The 17,192-nt window shown below is 40.9% G+C and overlaps 1 protein-coding gene across 2 annotated transcripts in view; it reads left to right on the plus strand.

The window, feature by feature from the left end:
• The first annotated feature begins 2,111 nt into the window (after positions 1-2,111).
• Positions 2,112-17,192, plus strand: part of marchf8 (membrane-associated ring finger (C3HC4) 8) — a 75,889-nt gene continuing 60,808 nt past the window's right edge. Inside the window, exon 1 of one of the 2 annotated variants that reach the window (XM_069692646.1) lies at positions 2,112-2,363. The gene's annotated coding sequence lies outside the window, so the exon portion shown is untranslated. The remainder of the gene's footprint in view (positions 2,364-17,192) is intronic. The other variant, XM_069692644.1, reaches the window with a different exon arrangement.

The raw sequence follows: 17,192 nt of genomic DNA on the forward strand, positions 1-17,192 counted from the left end.
GAGCACTACCAGTCTGATGGGTTCAACGTACCCGGTAAGACAGCGAGGAAAGCTATTTTTTTTAAAGGAGCACTTTAAAAGCATTGGGCTGTCTTTTATATCACCTGCCCGCCCTCGGGTCCGATCCCACCTGCTGACAGGCCCACTGACCTCCCGGGATGAACTCATCTCTTTCTACCTGTCTGCTTGCTGCCCCTTCGTCTTTCACCCTCCACCTTTTTCTTCCTCCCTGTATCTCTTTTAGATTCTGCATTCTCATGAAGCCCGCCTTTGACGTGACACGTCAAAACTCCCGCTCTTACACCATCCGGCCCTCCCAGTTGAACACACGCAACCTGTTCTAATCTGATTCAGGAGAAACTCGAGGTGTTTGTTGAGCTGATTGTTAGGGTTGGGTACACCGGTCAGACTCTGTAAATTATTATGTATACAAGGCGTCTACCCGTTAAAAAGCCATAACTGAGTTTCTAGAGTCCGGTACACATGGCAAAGGGCTGTTTTAGTATCAACGGGACAGCTGTGCTCCACTCGCCTGCCTCTCTGCACGTTTAAACACCAAAAGCCATGTCCTAATCCTTCCACGCCGTGGACCGAGACAGCCTGTATCTCTCCGACGCAGTGACACATGCATGACAATTTGGCAGGCTCACTTCTGAGGTGCCCACTTAGTCCAGGCAGAGCACAGAGGCGCCGTTGTCCCACCCCAAGGACGGAGCGGCGGACTGCGCATCAGTAATAAGCCCAAACACAATGACAGGTTTCACAGAGATAGACCCGAGGCTTTGAGTCAACAGAGGATACATTCCCTTCTTTAACAAGCGAGCCCCCCTCCAACATACTGCGCTGTGCGTCAGAGGCTCTCTTGGTGTGTCTCTTCGTCTTGATGTGATTCAACCTGGGTTAAGAGAGTGACACGATAGCGGTCCATTCACGATCTTGACTAATAACCGCCGTACCAAAAAAAGAGTTCGACAAAGTGGAACTTTTTTTTCCTGGAAGTTGATTTCTTTTTGCTTGTAACACATTTTGTAAAATCTAACTTTATAATAACAAATGTTTATAATAATAAAATAATACAAAATTCAGCATCTTTTTTTTTTTTTTTAAAAAAAAGAAAGAAATTGATGTAGCACCTCAGCAACTATTTTGTTTCTGTAAGGGTGTTAGATAAGATAATTAATGCCACTCTAATGTCTGACAATGTAAATATAAGACTACAACTAGCAACTAGCTAATGGAGCCTAGCATAAAGACATGAGGAAACAGCCAGCCCAACTCTTTTTTTTTAAAAGTGGACAAAATCGACCAGCACATCTAAACGCTCACTAATTACCTTGTGACATGTTGCTTATTGAATTTGTCAACAACAAAAAAAACGAGTATATTAAGGACAGGGCAGGGGTAAGCATGTGGTGGACTGTTTCTAGGCCAGGACATGTGACTTCCTGGAGTCTCCATTGGTTGCCTGGAAATAACTGCTCAGAGTCAAGAAATTGCCTTACATGTTTACTGGAGGTAGAGTAGTCGATATTTTGGGAGAATTTTTGTATGAAATAAACAAACATGATATAACACTATGTTGTTGTTGTTGTTTTTTTTCTTCTTTTTTTTATCTTTAAAGGTGCTGCTTGGTAGATTTTGTTATTGTAACCGAGATAGCAGTTTTTTTTTTATTTTAAATTTTTATTTTTTAAATATTTTTTTACCTATTTCCAGGCTTTGAGCTAAACTAACCTAATAGCTGCGGCTTCTCATTTAACTCCAAGAAAACAAAATACTGCCATTTTAAATGAAGCCTCAAAAATTCACTTTATGGCCACCTGAGAGGAGAGGACAACCCGAAGACTCGTTGTTTTTTTTGTGCCCACTTGATAAGTACAGTATTGTCTTTCCTTTTTTATTTTTATTTTTTTATTTTTAATTTTTTAGCTTGTTTTTGGTCTCCACAAACGTCACAGAGCTGAAGGAAACGTAAAAGTTGTGCGGTAATATCTTGTTTGGTTTGTCACTCTGAGTGACACCTTCAATTACGCCACCGCTCATATAACACAATGTAGCGGTGCAGCTTTAAATGTAAGGCTACATTTCATCCACCACTATCACCCTCATCCATGATCCTTTTTCATATCGTCATCATCTTCTTCATCAACCTCATCTTCATCTCCTCAGCAGTGCACAGCCCTCGGTGCGCCCGCGTGCGCCGCCTGTCCTTTAAATTCATTATTTTTCTCGCATTCCCCCCCCCCCTCCTCCTCCCCCCCAGTCCATCCCAACGCGGAAGTCGGTGACGCACCACTACAAACAGCTGCTCAGCGGGGGCGATGAAATAAACAAAACGTCGCCATTCGGTGCGAAACACAGCGGTGAGTGGTTTCTTTTTGGTGTCGTTAGGAATATGGACCGACGTTTGGTCCAATGCAGCTATGCGTGCGTCCACACTGAGGCTCCTCTGTCTCCGCTGCGTCTCGCTTTATTAAATCCAACCGGAGGCGGCTGGGGGTCGGTCGGTCGGTCGGTCGGACGTGCGTCTGGATTGTGCTGGGATGTGATAGTGTGAGAATTTGTTCTTCTTCTTTTTTTTTTTTTTTTTTCTTTTTCTTCTTCTTTTTTATTGCCTTCTGTAAAAAAAAAAAAAAAGCCTACAGCCGGTCCCCCGGCGACGCGCACCGCAGCCTGTTGTGATTAAAGGTATGCACATTCTGTTTAATGTGAGCGAGTGAGCTGTGCCGCAAAAAAAAAATTCAGCAACGCGTTAGTGTCAGCTCAGATGCCTGTAATTAATTAATATATGTCTTGGCTTTGTTCATTCAGCATGTGTTTGAGACCCCCAGAGGAGACGTAATGTTGTTGACCGAGCGAGCCTTTGTTGGTTTCCCCGAAGCCTTCATGACGCTCCCGTCAGTTTGGATGTGGTCAACTCGATCATGAGGATATCATTTATTGCATTTCGACGCGATTAAGCATTAGACTGTCAACTGTTTTTTTTAGGATTGTTCGGTCATTGCTTTTCTTTTGCATTTTTATATGAACACATCAGGTGTCACGGTGGCATATCTGTCCACAGAGTTTACCATCAATATTGTTCATGTTCAAATTTGCATGACACACTCCAGATGCCATCTCCGCAGCTTCCTTTGCCTCACAAGAGCATTGGTTGCTCTATTTTTGTCCATGTACTGTAGATCTGATGATTCGCCCTGCTCAGCCGGGTGTTGCCTTACTATGAGCCATAATAAAGCCGGGGGGGGGGGGGAGCGTCCTACATGACTAGTTTGATATTTTCAGCTTGATGTCAAGGACGACACAATTCCGCATGGTTTGGACCCAATTTCAACATCAGACCCAATGAGCACTTAGTTGTTTCAGTGGCTCTCACATTACACTCTGCCCTCAGCCTCCCTTCAGTTTGTCAGCACCACTCCTGTCACGCTGTGTGCCACATCTGCTGCACTGCATAGTCCACACTTGTGTTCTGCAGTTGCAGTTTGTTTAAATCTTGTTAGACACAGCAGAGCGCTCTGGAGAGCTTTCTGCTCCCACTTCCTCTGTGTGGATCCCTGCTGTGGTATTTGCTTTGTGGCTGGAAGGGCAAATCTTCACTCTAACAGCAGCAAGTCTCGGCTTCATGTCAAAGCCAGCTTCTTTATAATGCCGTCTGTATCATGACGGAGGACGTCGCTGTGGCGTTCAGCTATTGTTGGGGCAAGAGGAAGAACCAGCTGTGCCTGTGTGTGCGAGTGTTACATCACTGTAGCTTTTGGTTATTTCTTTGCTCGTGTTGTGAAATACTGAGGGTTTGTTGCGATAAGAAGGCTCGTTGTCCTGTTGGTGTCTGGAGTGTGCATGCATAAGCTTGCCTATAACAAATTGCTTATTTTGTTTGTCATCCTGCCTCCTCACATGGGATTAATACATGTAGCTTGTCGTCTTTTCATTTAGTTTCCATCTCACTCACAGCCGAGTGTTTGAACAATAGTGATGGACAGTGGCCTTTTTGTAGGCGAGCAGTTGGAGCTCTAATCTCAGTTTCAAAAATTGTGACTGAGCAAAAAAAGCTGCTTTTAACTTGTAAAAGTTTTCATTTTGAGAGCAGATATTTCATATCACCAATGATGTCAAATAGACAAGGCTGGATTTTTTTTTTTTTTTTTTTTCTTCAGAGCCAACTGTAATAAGTAAGAAACCATATCAAGTGGCTTTGACATTTTGTGTCTGCTTGTCCCCAGTCAAGTGAGTCTTTTATCCAAAAGTTGAACGCTTGGACTGCTTTTTTTTTTTCCAGCATAGATCCTTTCTTGCAACCACCTATAGACAGTCTGCTCCTCTTCCCTGGCCTGGTCTCCCTTCATGACCGACTGGTTGCGTGCCCTCTGACAATGAGAGATCTTGCCGGTATCAATAAGCATTCTGCTGTTATGATAAATCTCATCTATTCTATAGCCAAAGCTGCCCAGGCGTCAGTCCTGACAGAACCGACTGCAGGGAGAAATTAAAGCCATAATTGCGATTCCGAATCGGAGAAAGAGGGCGACTGAGACACGGTGTCTGTTAAGCTGCTAAAACTGCGAGGGAAGGAGCCTGCAGTCTTAATGGACTGTGCCATTGTGTGCTTGCAAATTAACTTATACTTTCTGTCTTCAGAGATAGGTCCTGAGGAAAGTAATTGGAGGGCGGAAAGAATGCAATCAAAAGTATCTGAAGGCTCCGATAGTAGCTTTCTGCCAATTAACTGCCGTCATTGTTTGACACAATTGGTTGTGATGGTGGAATGTGCCTCCTACAGTATTTTACATTATGGAACAGAGGATGGGTTTGACAGCCTCTATTGTGCTCTTCTATGGCGGTTTCAATCAAATTCAATTTAACAACGGGCGAAAACATTTTGACTGTAGAAGAGTTTTTAGTTCTGGTTCATCTGCTGCAAATTATTCAAACTGTACAGCAGCTAATGTCTCTGCAGCCTATTTCAAAGGTGCAACAGTTGAAAATGAGGCTTTTCTATTTGTGTTGACTTATTTCAATTCAAACCAGCAGATGTCTTTGTCCTTTTAGGGTTTTGCTGAAATGTTCTGTGTGCGGCTGCAGATAACGATTATACTCATAATCAAATAATCTGTCAGTTGTGTTCCCAGCTAATTATTTGGTCCATAAAATGTCAGACAACAGTAAAGAACGCCTGTGACAATCTCCCAGACATTTTGGAATGTTTTGTTTTGTCCAACCAGGCAAATGAGGTGAAAAATGAATTTAATCACTTGTCAGTGTTGTTGCAGATTAATACATCAGATGGATGAATTGGGTAATTGTCTCAGCTGCATTCTTTTTTAATTATACATTCATAAAAAACATTAAGTTACCAAAAAATATGGCTCGATTGTTCTTCATATTGTATGATGCGAGTTTCAGTTCCGTTGTAACGCTAACACGACTTGCACTTGCACTTCCTTTTTGCTTTACTGTCTCAACTTTAACTAAGAAGTGATGGAGGATGTGATAAATTCTGGAGAATGACACTTTCACAATTTTTACCATAACCAATCATCAGCATTTGCCTTTAGTCCTCCTACTATGTTTGAATTTCTATTTTGTTGCCTCCCTGTTTTTAAATGGCACCTGCAGAAACACGCTGCATCGTAGCTGCTGCTTCCTCTGCCTCCTCTGGTGGTTAATCTGTAAAATATTATTGATTGCATTCCGCAAAGAGACAGGAAATGGATCCAGCCGACAGAAATCGGTCTTTATTCGTATCGTCTTCCCACTTTACAGGAGTATGTGTTTGTGTGCGTGTTGTTCAGGATGTGGCGTCTCCCGGACTCCAAGGACTGTTAGGAAGTCGTGATCGTGTCATTGATTACCTCCCTGTGCTAGACTTCCAGTTTAGCAAATTTTACTTGTCTTAATTGATCTTTGGCTGAATTAATTAAAAGTATAATATCATCACTGCTAGCTGTAATTGTACCACGAGGTTTCCAGTGCCATGTAGACTTGGTGCATCTGCTCCACGCTGCTTCTGTAATCGGATCCTGGACTATAGTCGTAACAATATGTCCCCTGCTAGTTTTGTAGTATCAGCGTCTGGCTAGCCCGTAATGTAGTAACATAATCAAGGTCTCATAGTGCCGTTGCTCTCTAGTGTGCACTAAACCAATCTCAGTCTGCCCCGCTACTGCATCTCCCTGTGGCTTCGTCTTCATCTGTAGGGAATAAGAATATTGATCCAATCTAATGACTTCTTATTGTTGATGATGTCATACGCCACTTTGAAAAAGACATTACTGGGTTAAAGCTAATGGCTGTGTAGTTAAATAATATAGATAATGCGTGGCATTTATATACAATATATATAATATAACGTATATAATATAATATACCTCTTTAGGATTTTAGTAGCCTTCTTCACTCGGACTAATTTGCAAGTGTGTGTGTGCGCAGGTGTGCACGTGTGTGTTTGCCAGGATGCCATGAAATTATAATGTCTGTGATGAAAGAGGGGGAATGCTGGACAGCGACTATACATCAGCCGTGGAGAGGTGCTGGCTCAGCTGAATGGACCGTGGGATGGCACTGCTGCAGCGAGCGGGCTATGGTTGATGATGTCATTAGGGCTTTCACACTCTCCCAAGGTTTCTGTCTGCTGATGGCAACGAACCAAGAACAGGGCACGGGGGGGGGGGGCACAACAGTGCAATGTTGTGTGTTTCTGTAGCTAGACACAACACACAACTTGCTGTATGTAGTGGATACTTGATAGATTGTTGTGAAGAGTGCTGTCCTGCATGTCTCCCAGGTGTTTATTTGCGTTGAGCTTCAGATTGGGTTGCACCATTTTGTTTTGGAAATGGTCTCCACATTTGTGGGTAAAGTCCTTCTTAAGTTCTTAGAAGCCTTTAGCCACTTTGCAATTGATTCACTAAAAGTCAAGAAATATCTTATTGTTGCGTATTTCTTTTGTTGGCCTCAGTTTTCCAACAATTCTATCAAACATCCACCTGTACTGTAGGTTTGTAGGAGACACTGATGGAAAGAAACTTCACTGGTGAAAAGCCCCAACTTTTATTCTTGACATACCAGAGAGTATAAAATGCAAATCTGAAATATGAAGTGTCTTCAAAGCAGAGAATCTCTTCTCGCGAACCTCTTTTTCATGGTCTTACTGTAGCAAGACAGTGTTACTGATTAGTTAGCTTTTGCACAGAGCTATTTGAATGGTCTGACTAAAAATATTGCTGACACATTACGATAGATGTTGCTCAGAAAACAACTAATTATCTGAGCTTCCTGTCTATCAGGAAGGCCCCCACCTGCGTTCTCGTTCTGTGCTCTCTTCCTCCTCGGGCCTTTAAGAATCTGCAGGTCAACATGAGCTCTTTTGGTTCCCTATTACGGCATGTGCATGTTGCATGTGTAATTTCTGTCTGATTTTAAGTCATGTCAAACAGAGTATTAAAAGACTACCTGACAAACACGGTTTCCTTCAACAGTTACGACTCGTATGACATGGAGCAGCTGCATTTGGGTCCAATCAAAAGTAGTCAACTATGTAAACGAGCATTCACCTGAGGTCGTTTAAGTGACCAGCGCTATAAAGTGCCAATGCTTTGTAAATTATATCTGGTATTCTTTGTATTTGTAATGTGTGTTTGATGTGCGGCTGATGCAGTTGGCTCGTGTTGGCCATATGGATACATCTGCATTCGTTTCTTTCCGTGGCTTCTTCCGGTTTTTTTCCCAGTAATTTGTCGCCTGTCTGTCTCTGTTTTCTGGTGAACCGGCAGCAGACTTGACTCTTGACTTGTTGAGCAGCAGTGTTGACAGTTGCATCTTAAAACAGGTGGAGGAGAATGATGCAAAAGTGCGTAAATGGGCATGAAGATTGGCTCTCAGATTCTGCATTAAGAACAGATGGTCTATGTATTACATTCATATATCGTAGTGTGAGTACAGTATGTTATAGTCCCTTACATTCATGCAGATGCATGGCATGACATCAAATTGTATTTGACTATAATGAATCAATCAAGCAAAGCCAGAAAACATGTAGGTCTTTAGTAATATGAAAGAAAATGAGGTTCTCCTAATGGATCATTTATAATTCTTTGTATATTGTGCATGACTGTGTATTTCTGAACCTTTACTCTTAAGAGCAAAGCTCTAATTTAGGTTTTAGCCTTTTAAACTAATGCACTGCCCTACATGCTGCTTTATATTATTATCAGCATATCATATTTGATAAGACTTCTAAAAGCCAGTCAGCCGCCAATTCCCATTACTTTTGATGTAGCACAATAATCAACTTTCATAAACTTGTTTGAAAGGTAATCCATCATAGTGACCGTGCTGCCCAAATCGTTTTTTTTTTTTCTGTTTTTTTAAAGTGTCAACTTTATGGTGTTTTATGTGTTTATGTCTTCTGGTGCGTTCATGTGGTGGTAATAGACTGACAAATTTCATGTCCACATCAACTCTAACAACTTTGAGTGAATTAGAAGGACATCCTCAGGATCAATTGTTGCTTACAGCAGTTGAATGCATCCGTTTTCAGAGTCAGGTTGTCTCTAGGCATCAGATCCCACTTGAATCTGTTAACTGTTCAAGTCAACAGTGATGGTTTTTACTTTAGTTAGTTTAAACAGAATGTTCATGTTACATTACCCAAAAACATTTCTACTTTGCAGGTTTATCTTCCGACCATAAAACATATGGAAACTAATGGCCGTCTTGGAGTCAAGAAAAAGGCAAAAATAAAAGTATGATATGCTAAACTGACCATCTCTGACCTTACCGCATTTCTTTATTGTTTCTGTCAGTCTCGCTGACAATATGCTGCAGAGACACAACGTATAGGGCTCTCGTGGTTTCTATATTTGCTTTTGTTTGGACAAACTGGAGGAAAAACTGTAATTTGTCTGAGCAGCAGTAGCAGCTACTGTGGTTTGGCACACAGGAAAAAGTTTAGATGTCATTATATTTTCAACACTGAATGTCATGTGATCTCGGGGAAGTCTTTTCCTTTTGGAACATCATCAATCAGCCATTTGTGTGTAATTTACTTGACTGTAAACAGCACAGATATAATCAAGTGCTGTCAATGTGGATTTCAGCAAACAACAAGAAAATCCCAACGGCAGAATGAGCCTCCAACATCATTTCATTATGAATATCGAATTTATTACTAATGACTGTTCAACTCTTTGCTGTTTCTGGTGGGGTTTGCACAGCCAGAGGAGGTTTTGCTGCTCGTGATTTTTACTTGCGAGTATTTATGACTTAAATCTCATCACAATACATCTGTGTCGGAGACACTCTAGCAAAAATAATTTGCGTTCTAAATCCCTTCTCTGCTTGAGAACACGCCACGTTTCTTTGATCATGGTAATTTGATCCTGAGTATGTAGCAGTTATTTATAGTGAGTTAATTAAATAATTAATTCATACTGCGATTGCTTGTATAGATTGACTTTGTTGACATTATACAATGTAGTGGGTTAGAATTAGTTTTTCAAGCAATAAAGGAGTTTGTTTGCCAAATATTCCTTCAGCTGAATGAATGCAAGTGGCTTGTGTGTGTGTGTGTGTGTGTGTGTGTGTGTACAGCTGTTGAAACGGGTGTGACCTCAAGGACAGCTGTGGTAACGTTCAGCCCTTACAGTCCACAGAGGGATTAAGATAGCTGGTCTGTCAGGTCTCAGGTTATGAAACTGATTTGACATGATCTGCTCTTTTGTGACAGTTTTAGGACCGAACACATGCGGGCGAATGTGGTGATTATGGTGACAGTATGTAACCCAGAAGGGGATGTTTGACCGAGTGCTTTGTGCGTCGTGTCACATTGATTGAACATGTGCATGTTGCTAGCCACAGATCTTTGTTTAGTTTTGTCAGGATGTACAGACTCGAGGGGTGTGTTATTTTGGAGCCAGGTACTTTCTGATTGTCCCAGTTGCAACAAGCTGATGGGTGTGTGGGGCAGGGTGCCAGGTCACCTCGTCAAACCAACCTGACATCCTCATTTGTTCTGTTACCATGGAAATGGCTGCGAAGACAACAAGGAAGAGTAGAGACTAAATCTAGACACGTTTTGAAAGGCTGTGTGATGTCTCATATATAGGCTCGGATGATGAACTGATATTTAAATTGCTTGGATAAAACAAACTATTTGAAGTTGTCACTATTAAAATAATTTTATCGTCGCCTGACATTTCAAAGACAAAACAATTAACGAGGATGCACTGAAACGGCTTTCTAACAAAGAAATTGGTCCTTCTACCACTGGACGCAAGTGAGAAAATAAGTCTCAAGGTTAAGACTGATTCTCCCCTACTCTCCCCTCTAGTTGCAATATTAGGTTCTCCTAATTCAGATTTAGTGTCCGCAGTGGTCTGTTATATTGCAGAATCCATTTTCTGCTTCGCTGCTGTGTAACCGACTGCTGGAGGCCAGTTCTCCAACTGTCCGCCACACTGTCACGCAGTCATTTAACTTGCTTTTTTGCTGCTGCTGTCCACTGAGTCGACCAGCAGCCTCTCAAGCTGTCTCTCAGTGTGTGTGGTTTCCTGGAGTCCACGCGCTCGGCACACGCAGATGCACACACTCGGACATTACACATCTGCTGGCTCACGACGCACTGTGGGGAGCTGCGCTACTGCCTGCTGGTTCATAACTCCTCCACACCTAGTCCGGATATTCTACCAGACGGAGAGCGGACAACCACGAGCGTGAGGGAAGTACACCCTTATTGGCAACAGGGCCTGTACTTACTGTAATATCACGGGGGTTGCTTTTAGTTTCTCCTCTGGAGGTCAGTTAGTGTTCACTTCCTCATTCTTGTGCTGAAGTGACCTCTTTTTCTCTGAAAGCTAGTCTGAACATTATGTTTACCCGTCGACAATAGCTTTGTGACTGTCATCGTCCTGGAATACGTGTATATGGCTACAGTTTCATGGAAAAATGTGTAACTTTTACTGGAACTCAGCTCGATGCTATCGATTACAGGAAAGTTTGAACACTTTTTTTTAAACAATAAGCCTCCTTTGAGTCATAGACACAGTCAGACTTGATCAGCTCATAAATTACCTTGCATGATGATGTAAGCAGTGAAACTACTCTCAGAAAATGTCCAACTGTATTGGTAATCTCCCACTGTCAACTAAGAAATGGATTTCTAGGATTAATTTTGTAATAACTTCAGGGTGCAATCAATCTTTTAAAATTATGTCTTAATCCTTATCGAATGCTAAATACACTGTATGGATAACATCTGTTCTCACTGTGCTAAATCTCTGTTTCTTCAGTTTGTTAGTTTATGTCGGGGCCTTGTGTTGTTGTCATGTCATTCCTTTTTCATGAAGGAATTGTGCTTTCAAACAATCAGATACTTTTTCTCTTTTATTTACATGAGCAGACTTTTCTGTAGACTGAAAGTGAAGAGATTCAGCTGCACAAGCAAGAAATGAAAGAAACAAATATAAACAAATTTGGCCAAAAATAACATTATTACACGTTTTCACAAAATTCAAAAATGTTGTGGGGGTTGTGTTATATCAGATATTTATGTAATACTATATTTAAATAGGAGCTCTCTTTATTTATTTTTTTCAAGAGAGATGTGTGCAAAAAAATACAATCACCTTTTTATTCATGTTAACAAAAGCAACTGCAAGTGGAATTGCAGATATTAAAGTATAGTCTTTAGAAATCTTTCTAATGTTAAATTACAAATGTTAAGCTTTGTTTTCCAGTTCATTCCATCTGCAAGGAAAATATCTGAAAACAGTTCTTCTAATCTCAGTGTGACCATGTACATCTAGTGTTTCAATGTCTGGCGAATGACATTGTATGTGCTTATATGAGAACAGAGTTCAGGTGTAATGATGCAATTTTTGCAGCAGAGCTTTATAAATATATTATATATAATACGAATCCCTTTTGTCAGCTCAGGAAGAGTTTCCCACCTTTTTTTTAATTTAAGATGCAGTAATGAGTGGTGGGAATATGGCGTGTGACTGTATGGGATCGTGCCTCAGATGCAGATACATTATCTTTCAGCAGATCCTTTATTGATGAAATGTCTCCTAACAGTCCATAATTTATATTATATGACAACTATGAAAGGTGAATGCTGTGTGTATAGTTAACCGATCTTCAGCATTATAAAGCAGTTGCTTTCATATCGTCAGATTAATGTGTTTAAATTGCATGAAGCAGAATTCACAACATTTGAAGCCATCCAATTACAGTAAATTGCATATCTTGTTTTGGATTGTTGACATAAATTTAGGCTTTGCAAAATGGCACCACCCCCCCCCACACTGTTTTCTGTTGTTTAATTGACTAAGTAATTGTTCAAGAAACAATTGGCCATTGATTGGTTTGTTCCTGTTCTGTTTCAGAAAGGCATTTTCATAACAAAGCCAGTGCACAAAGGGATATGTTTAGCACAAAATAAATCTAGTAGAGTCATACTGCTGATTCATCTTTTAGGTTATGGCTGTCTCATTAAAATTAACAGCAGATTTTTCCACTTTCAACTTTATGCAATAACTTCATCAGCAGTGGCCAACATGACTCAGAGCAGACAAATCTTGACCCAAATCAAGAAAAAAGGGGCTCAGTACCATCTAGATCTCAGTCCTGTGATGAATATCTGCTAGAACTGAAAGCCACTTTCTTATCCACTGATTGAGTTTTACTTATTTTTGTACTTGCCAAAAAAACAGGGCTGCAACAAAAAGGTTTTACGGTATCGTTTTCTTTGATGACTGGAAGCTGCACTTGCTCACTCACCGTAACTCAATCTGGATATCAGCTTTTGGCTAAATTCCTAAAATGTAAATGAAAGTCTGTACTTGTGGTTTCAAGGTTGCATCTGTACCTGTTCCTGTGTGTATTTGTGCAAACAAGTTACCGAGCTTGATTGCAGAGCGCTGCCTCAATTTGCCTCCAACTGCAGACTCATAATTTATTGTTTTGAGATTCGATATAACTGTTATTTGGACATCTGCAAACAAGAAACCAAGTTGAAAAAGAGATCTGTACGAGGTTGATATTCAAATCTGCCTGAATACCGTAACGATAAGAGCTCCGACTTCCTCTCTTCCACTTCACAGTATTTACTCTTGCAGTGAGACTACAAAAGCTGCATACTTATAGTGTGTGTCTTGTGGAGGGTATCTTTAGAGTAAGTGACAGCCTGTCTACCAATTTCAGTTCATGTCTCCATTCTCTGGATTTTTGATGGGTTTGCACTTTTTTTCCTTGCTTTTGCTCTCCAGATATTTAATTCTGCTTTTCCAGCAAAATCAGTACTTATCCTGCTTGTATGCACATTGTTTACTTTCTTTTCTTTATCCTGTTATCTCCAACACACAAAGAATTGAACACGGTCTTATCAAAACGAGCTCTCTTTGTGTCAGCCATGCATTGATATGGTGTAATTTGTCCACTTTACCTACGGGTATTTCTTTTTTTTTCTTCTTCCTTGTCATGGCAGCTTGTGAAGGCAGCAGAAGGAGAGGAAAATGTTCCTTCCTTGCAGCTGGTCTGGCACTATTATATCCTCACTGCTGTACTGTCCTCTGTCTGTAACATGTTATTTGAATATCTTATTTATCCGTTAGGTTGGGAAAAGGTTTTCTAACATTTGATTGAATCTGATTTTTTTTTTTTCAAGACGTAAACACTGCAGTTTTTAGGGTTAGCCTGATGTTTACAACAATACACGACAACCAACATTTCAGTTTGGCCTTTGGGCGTGGTACTTGGGGAATAAACATGAATTAACTTCAGGCTATAAAGAGGGTATAATCTGCTGCTGGCAATGTGTGATTCAGTCATTACCACATCAAAATTCAGGGACTGCCATCTGAATGGCACTATTGAATGGCATTGCTCCATGGTAATGGAAAGAGTGAGGAGATGGGTTAAGAGATTTGGTCATGCTTGCAGGGTTTTTGCCAACTCCAAACCAAATTCCAAATGCAGTCTTTCAAATTCCTGTGCATTTTCTTTTTGTCCCAATCGTTCACCAAACCATCATTTACCAATGCCAAGCACGTGCGTCATGATTAAAGTTGTTTGGTGGCAGTCTTCTAATGGTTGTGAATTGTAAAGACATCAAACCTTTTTTTTACGATTTCTTTTTAAAAAATTTTTTTAATTTGGTAACAAATTGAGAGAGAAACAAAATGCACAATTCAAGGTTCAGCAAGGATTCATTGAAAGAATCGAGTCTAAATTATGTATTTAACTGAACTTTGAATGGCCCTCTTCTGTGTATCCAGGCCAGAATTACCGTTTCTATTCTGGTAGCGGTACTGGAAATGAAATGTGCACTGTAAATTAAGGGTTACTCCATCTTTTGTTTAAGACACTAACATTAACAGAAGACAAAATTTCACAGGGTGTCTTTGTGTGTGTGTGCGCACAGTGCTTGTGCTATGCCTTTTCTTTCGCTGTCTCTGTTTGGCATGCCCCTAACTCCTTCTTGGCTGCTGGGACTGCATTCAAATAAAAAATTGAGTAAATGTTGGTAAAGTCCCAGAGAATTTAGTTGACGTGTGTAAAAACCACCAGCTCCTGCATTTGCCTGTCAACAAGTCTGTTTATCCCAGATTTAGAGCTCATTCCACCAACTGCACAATTCATCACATCCAAACTGGGACTCATTAGCATATAATGAAATGGGACAGCTAACAGGCATTAGGGATGCAGTGAATTTCAATATTATAGATGCTTTTGATTAATCTGGCATACAGGGTAGATAGTCATTGAAGCATTAGGAGGCAAAGGAGCCACAGTAATATTCAGACCACACTGATGCTGATAAATGATGCGGCTCCATTTTAAATGACAATGAGCTAAAAAACATTATGATAATTTATCCCACTACGTTGTGAAAAAGTGTTAAAGTAATCACCAGTCTTCAAACTCGGTGCCGCACAGCCCTGTGTTTGCATGCATGCTTATGAAACGATTTAAGTTTGACCGTTATATTGAACAATTTATTCAAACTTATAAAAACCGCAGTGCCCAATTTGATGTGTTTTTATTCGTGTGTGCGTGCTTGCGTGGGTGTGTGCGTGTGTGTTTATGTGTGTGTGTGTGTTTATGTGTGTGAGAGGAGAGCGAGGGAGGGAGGGAGAATTGCTGAGGGCTTTATCAGAGGAGTCCATCAGGTTTTACTGATGCTCTGTTAATCTGCGTGTAGACTAGAGAGTGTCTGATTTCTGGCAGGGCATTAAGCCCAGTTGTCGCTGCCAACACGGCTATAGCATCTGCGCCATGATGAAATTAATGCCCGCCTTCTCTCCCCCTGTCTCGTGTCTTTCAGCGGAGGCACTAGTCCAACATGCAGCCATATTTGTAGCTTTTTCCTTTTTTCTAAAATAGTTATTCTCATAAAATGATTCAGTGACAAAGTGACACATCCCTAGAGGGAACAGCAATCAAAGCAAGGAATACAATTTTCAAGCGTTGCTGTACCTGCCAAATGAACACTGAATACATTTCTGCAGGACTAGAGTTGACAGGACTGTCTTAATAAGGAACACTGCACTGTCAACTGTGTGACTGTAGTGGCTACTACAGTCACATCAGTACTTCATCATTCTATCTAAAACTAGATTATCAGCATAAAGTCACAATTAAATGTAGAACAAATTCTCCCTTTAACGAGGCTACAAAATGTATGAATCTAACTCGCTTTGAAATCCAAAATGTCATTTTAATATCTCTTTAAAGCAGTATTTTTTAAGACCGTGTATCTTTTTAGTATGTGATGTAGCTCTCGTTCATATCCCATCAATCCTCTGAGAAGACACCTCTTTAAATATATACTCTTGGTGTAGCACAGTAATGTTAGGATTGATTGATACACAGCTGAGTTTTTCTGCCTGATTGAGCTTCAGAACTGGAGAACAGCCATATCTAAGGTCTGATCTGACAGCAGGGACACAGAGGGCCTCTTGGCAAACTGAATAACAGCAGAGCTCAACTGAGCAGAATGTAGAGGAGGCAGGACTGTGATTTACCTGCCCAGGAGCAGAGCAGAGGGGAAGAGCAGGAGGCTGGCGCTGAATTGTCTTTCTTTAAAATGAATGGGCTTTAGTGGGATAATAGTAGTTAATGTTTTGATGGCCCTGTCTCTGTGATGTGGACCTCCTGTGGTCCGGACTCCCCTCCAGCAAATGTGTGAAAACTGGACGATGAAATGGGGCTTTGAAATAAGTATCACAATATTTTAACAATATTTTTACCATTTAATGTATGCAAAATCACTTGAACCCTTCAAAATCCAGTTTTTCCCTTTCAGTTTATCTTCAAATACGGTAGCTTTAACACTTTGGTTTTTTTCTTTTTGCAGTTTGTTTGGTGCTTTTATAATCGGTATCAATCCTACCAACTCAGCCTCATATATTTCTTGAATGTATGCAGGCATAAATTAAGCAAATATCTGCCCCTAAAACTGTCACGGGCTTGCTAAATTATGCTGGCTTGTAACGCTACAGTGAATTCCTGTTTCGAGAGTTGATTGCTGCTGATTGGACATTAGCACAGATGTTTCTTGGCAACCAATTTACACATTTCTGAACTCTTTACTTACCAAGACATTTCTGAAGTTAAATGGTGGAACTTATTTAGTAAATCACTAGAGAGGGAGAATTTAGGAAGGACTCAAAGCTATAACTTGAATTTCTGATTCGCTGGTGTTTACCTAGAAACTTCCCTCACTCCTCTTTACTACAACCAGGCAGAAGCACATCAATTTATGCGTAGCTATCGTCCCCTTAACTGCATAAACTGACCCCGGGAGCTGCTGCCATGGCAACAGGTCGATGTCAAATTGGAACCGCAGGAGGCCCGAGATTGGTTGGAGTGCCGCTGGATTTGTTACTCTGAATATTGTTGCAGTGAACTCTTTGACTGGCACCCAGCCCAGAGGAGAAGGCACACACACACACACACACACACACACACACACACACACACACACACACACACACACACACACACACACACACACACACACACACACACACACACACACACACACACACACACGACTGCAAATGGTCTGATATCACATCCAACAGGCCTTCTGACAGCTTGATTGACAGAATGAGTTTAGGTTCATTAATCCAAAAAAAATATTGACACTGTAGCACTGAACTGAGTGTTTATACTGTATATACTGT

The sequence above is a fragment of the Brachyistius frenatus genome, unplaced genomic scaffold (genome assembly GCF_029030835.1).
Source record: "Brachyistius frenatus isolate BFR_SWC_R1_liver_20210118 unplaced genomic scaffold, ASM2903083v1 Contig_13, whole genome shotgun sequence".
NCBI classification, from domain to species: Eukaryota; Metazoa; Chordata; class Actinopteri; family Embiotocidae; genus Brachyistius; species Brachyistius frenatus.